Below are 6,000 nucleotides of genomic sequence, written 5' to 3' on the forward strand. Positions count from 1 at the left end.
TCTGAGTGATAGTGTTTAACTGTTCCCTATAAAATCTACAACTGTTCTGTTTTTGAAAACGTTTAAGCAATCCTTTCTTCAATTCCTCAAATGTTGGAGCATTCCGTAATTCTTCATGGTATAAGACGTGTGCTTTAGCCTCTCCTGTCAATCTTAACTTTGTCATTTGTAAGAGCTGTTCATCTGACCATGATCCTAACTTTGCAGCTGCTACTAAATCATCAAAAAAGGCTGTTATGTCCTCGCCAGGTTTACCTGAAAAAGGAGTTACTAAGGCTGCTGCTGAGGAATCTAGGGTGGGAGGGATTGAACTGGTTTGCCTAACCTCACTCAACTGTTTAAATAATGCATTATTATCGTTTTTAAGCTGTGCTATTTGATTAACTAAGCTCTGAATAGCTTCATCAGTAGAAACCGCTTGTGGTGCTGACTCTGACTTTGTACGATTTCGTGTCATCATTTTACAAACTATTAGTTACACAATATTACCACACTGAATTCAAAAGATGTTTAAATATTTTCGACAAACCCTTAAAATCATGAGAGAAAGTACACTTCTAAATAAAGAAAATATTACGACTGCTATGCAAACCTCTATCCCTTCACACATTAAAAAATACTAACTGTGGACCTTTAGTGACTGTCATTCACACCTCATATTGAGCCAAGGGTTTTTTCTCTGACACCAATTGTAACAACTACGACGGCTTCTGACATCAAATGTAACAATTGTGTTACTAAATGTGACACTTCTGTCACTCAATGTAACTGTGTTTTCTCTTCTGATGCTGTCAATTGTCAGGATGAGCATTCTAAAGCATTCTGTCAGGGTGAAAATATTAAATAAATTAACTTTTCTCTCTTAACAACATGTGGGCAGGGTGGGTTCTTCCTTGGCTCGGGTATGAGGTCGAATGAAACATCATTCTTACATAAGATAACTTTTATTGAAAGTTTCGTACAACTGTATCTTACTGGGACGTTCTGGTTCGGAGAGCGGCAGCCGTGTGGTTTGCGTAGCCTTCTGCTGCGACAGCGGCGGCGGCGGCGGCGGCGGCGGCGTCTGATTACGCGTAGCGGTGTGTATCTCGTGTCGCCGTCTCGCCCAGCTGACCGGAGACGCGCAGCGCGAGGTGGCCCGTTTAATTATTGCGAGCGACGTCGTGCATCGGATGGTGATACCTTGAATGTGGCGTCCCAGTGTTTCTCTTCTCTAAGCGGCCGCGTGTGTTGTGCGTCGACCAGCGGAGCGGCGCGGCGGTGGAAGGCCAGTGTCCCGAACTCGAACCACGGACTCCCGCTTGCCAGTCTTCGGCTGTCAGGTCTTCATCCCAGCTCACAGGTAACTACTGATGTGAGGCCGTCTCCTTCCCGTCCTCACGAGTCACCCGGGTATGTAAAAACCAGACTTCCAATACCTTTTAACTTCTGTCTTCTGGCGCCGCGGCTGCTGCTTGCTATTCCATTACAGCGGCGGACTTGGTGCGTCTGTGCATGATGCAGTCTCTTCTTGCATGACGGTCTTCAGCACCGAAACTGACTGAAAACTACTGCTACTCTTCTTTTCTTCCTTCGTCTCTCGTCTTCGTCTCCGTCTGTCTTCATCTGTCTTCATCTGTCTTCCTCTGTCGGGCCCACCGCGTCTCGCGTATTTATTCACTTCAGTTCACTGGGGGTGAACGACTTCACGGCCATTGCCTCTTCTGTCACGTTGAAAAGCTTCTCGAAGAATCTTCTTGACCTCGGTCATTGGCTCTTGGAATGTAGGCGGGGGCCTCTGATCGCATGTGACGACTGAGAAACACGCGAGCCGGTCATTGCTTCTTCCGTCACGTTGAAAGGCTTCTCGAAGAATCTTCTTAACGTCGGTCATTGGCTCTTGGAATGTAGGCGAGGGCCTTTGCTCATGCGACAACTTAGAAACACGTGAGCCGGTCGGGCGATGCCCTGACGGCTGAATCGACAGCGCCCGCTTATGTGGAACTCGCTGACTCCACGGTCATTGTTTCTTCTGTTCTGCCCGCTGAATGCCAGTATGTAACTCTCTAAACTAAGCCAAGTTTTCCATTTATATTCTAATTTCTTAGTTCACTTTGATTTCACTAATTTATTTACTTAATTAACACTCAACAATACTGATGATTACGATTTTATCTGTAATTAAAATTACGGCGGTAGTTGTCATTACGGGAGTGCCTACTGAATATTGTCACATTCGGTAAAAATTTGTCATATCCGGTTTTCATTACTCGTTTCTTAATACTAGGTAGAGCAATAGTTAAAGAGCAGTTTTGATAGACATAAAGGATAGTAGAAGAGAAGGCAGCAGTGCAGAAAACTAAAGATGAAACAGCACTACTACAGCTCGGGGCCCTATGCTCGCTACGGCACATATTCATTAAAGCGTAATGAATCCCCTGAGGTCTATTACGCACTGCAAATAAATTTTAGCTTTTGTGTTATAGGCAATGGCGGTACAAATTCAGAAATAAATTGCTGTCTGCATGCTAATTCTAGTTTCTTCATTATAGGCAATGCTGTTGAAAATACAAAAATAAATTGTCGCATCTGGTCCAAAGCTAGCTTCTGCGTTACAGGTAATAGCGGTGAAAGCATAAAAACAAATTGTCGTATACAGCTCAAAGCGTGTACCTGTGTTCTGTCATTATTAAATTCCTTACATTTTCTGGCGGATAAAAATTGCTCGTAATCTACGTTCTCGTCATTGAATTTGAAAACACGTTCGGGTTTGTGTGTGAATCTGTTTGTCTGTGTCGTTTCGTACTTCAAGTTGCGTAGCTTTTCGGATTTTACGTCTCGTAGTCTCTGTAAATTGCTCACATTATACGCGCTGCGTGAGTCAGACAAATGCTCGCAACGTGGCGGATTCTGTGACGTATTGGTGACTGAAATAGTTTTCAACTCTGTTACTGTAACACTTTCGTCATTTTGGTTGATCTGTCTTGCTAATTTCTCGTCAACTTCCATATTCGGAGTGTGTGAAACTTCCAGTGGTTCTAAATTAAACTCGTCGCGTATCTGTACTGCGTTTTTAGGGCATTGTTCGGTGACTGCATTAATTTCGTGTATCTGTGTTGCGTTTGCTGAACATTGTTCAGTGGCTGCATTAACTTCGTCTTTATGTAATTCTGTTGTGCTTACACGTGTACTATTTAATTCTTGTGCAACAGTGCCAACATTTTCATTACTGTTATTAGCACAAGTCTTAGTATTCACACGTAATTGTTCTTTAATGTCCTGGCATTGCACGGTAACAGCTGTAATCTGCTCACTAACTTGTTTGTTCTGTTCTTTAAGGTCGTCTTGTCTTTCGCTTGTGAGTTCGAAACTTTTATCAACTGTTTCTCTAAGTTGTTTGAAATGGTTGTCGAAGCTTTCACTCTTTTGTTGTAGCAATCTTACCAAAATTTGTTCAAAGCCAAAGTTAGCGTTTATACTCTCTGTACTGTTTAGTGGTGGATCTGGAACTCTCTCGCTTACTGTAACCATTTGGTTATTCTGAGATTTACAAAAAGGTTTGTCAGTCGGATGTACACTGTCAGACATTATTTCGGAATTAAATAGATCCATCGTACTTTGAGTATCCTGTTCATTTTCATTAGACAAATTTGTCTGTACATTACTTGAGTTTTCCAAATCGGGTGTGTTAAGCTGGGTAGCGCTCATTACAATGGAGCGTCCCACGTCATCAATTGTCGTCAAATTAACAGAAGAGACAATTGAGTTCGTTTGTTCATCATTAAGATAAAAGTCATCATTAATGGTTGTAATGCATTGATTGTTAGTGGACGCAGGATTGTCATCATTACACTGCATGTCACATGTCCTATCGGTAAAGTCGTTTGAGCCGGTAATTTCGCTCGTAATACCTCGCGATACACTATTCACAGTCTTTCGCGGCATTTTAACAGTAGTCACAATTATTCACAAAACAAATAAGCACAATGCAAAACAACACACAAATACAACAGAGCAACAAATTGCCGTTGACCTGTAGAAAGAAAGTCACAAGATTAGTAAAAGCGTAGCGCCAAATCCTAATTATATCTAAGCAAATAAGAGCAGATATCTGACTGTTGTTCAAAAGACTCTCAACGAAATACGATCCTGGACTGGGTGTCGCCAAGTGTAACCTCCCCACAAAAATTTGAAAGAAAGAAATATGACAATAATTAATTATGAATGCTAATGGACACTGCTCTAAGCGTAACCTGCCCACAATGAAATGTACTGACAATGGCAACAAAATGTGAAATTCGCAATCTGACTCAAATACAAGTTTTGCATAAAAAAAATTAAAGTGCATTCAGTGATAAGAAAATTCAATTAAACCGAAATATCGGTCTTTGGCCCTGTGTAAAACAATCAGAGTTAAAGTCTTACCTCAGAATAAATGGATGTCACATTTCTGCTCTTGTTGTTGCGCACCGCTTGGAGGAACTGCATTGCAAATAATAATATTCTCTTTTTTTGTGATTTTAGTGAAATTTTTCTTCAAAAGAAGTGGAATGAAATGGGAAGTGCAACGAAATCTTTAGTTCAATAAAAAATCAAATTTTTGAAAAAATGCTTTTGAAATAAAAATTATTATTGGGGGGCTTGTTGGAGAATAATTACAATAAATAAAATTTTTCGTTATCTAATGATTATATTAATTAACAGTATACCTTATTCACCATCTTGACCAGTGTTGCCGACCGCCTACATCACACAACCGCACTGGGCTGCTACTACTGACCGACCGCTCTCCATGACGACTATTAGCGTACTGCACGCGACGACTACTGACAGAGTACTCTCTCAACTAGACACAGCTACAGACTCGCAACGACTACTGACTGACTCGCAACGACTGAGAACCGCTCGCAACACTCGCGCGGTCAAGCGCAAACTCTCTGGTCACAGATGCTACAATGCCTCGCCATCGCTGCTATGTTACATACGTGTTTCAATATATATGTTGTTGTTGTTGTGGTCTTCAGTCCCGAGACTGGTTTGATGCAGCTCTCCATGCTACTCTATCCTGTGTAAGCTTCTTCATCTCCCAGTACCTACTGCAACCTACATCCTTCTGAATCTGCTTAGTGTATTCAACTCTTGCTCTCCCCCTACGATTTTTACCCTCCACGCTGCCCTCTAATACTAAATTGGTGATCCCTTGATGCCTCAGAACATGTCCTACCAACCGATCCCTTATTCTCGTCAAGTTGTGCCACAAACTTCTCTTCTTCCCAATCCTATTCAATACTTCCTCATTAGTTATGTGATCTACCCATCTAATCTTCAGCATTCTTCTGTAGCACCACATTTCGAAAGCTTCTATTCTCTTCTTGTCCCAACTATTTATCGACCATGTTTCACTTCCATACATGGTTACACTCCATACAAATACTTGCAGAAATGACTTCCTGACACTTAAATCTATACTCGATGTTAACAAATTTCTCTTCTTCAGAAACGCTTTCCTTGCCATTGCCAGTCTACATTTTATATCCTCTCTACTTCGACCATCATCAGTTATTTTGCTCACCAAATAGCAAAACTCCTTTACTACTTTAAGTGTCTCATTTCCTAATCTAATACCCTCAACATCACCCGACTTAATTCGACTATATTCCATTATCCTCGTTTTGCTTTTGTTGATGCTCATCTTATATCCTCCCTTCAAGACACCATCCATTTCGTTCAATTGCTCTTCCAAGTGCTTTGCTGTCTCTGACAGAATTACAATGTCATCGGCGAACCTCAAAGTTTTTATTTCTTCTCCATGGATTTTAATACCTACTCCGAATTTTTCTTTTGTTTCCATTACTGCTTGCTCAATATACAGATTGAATAACATCGGGGAGAGGCTACAACCCTGTCTTACTCCCTTCCCAACCACTGCTTCCCTTTCATGTTCCTCGACTCTTATAACTGCCATCTGTTTTCTGTACAAATTGTAAATAGCCTTTCGCTCCCTGTATTTTACCCCTGTCA

This window comes from Schistocerca piceifrons, chromosome 8, assembly GCF_021461385.2.
Source record: "Schistocerca piceifrons isolate TAMUIC-IGC-003096 chromosome 8, iqSchPice1.1, whole genome shotgun sequence".
Classification (NCBI taxonomy): Eukaryota; Metazoa; Arthropoda; class Insecta; order Orthoptera; family Acrididae; genus Schistocerca; species Schistocerca piceifrons.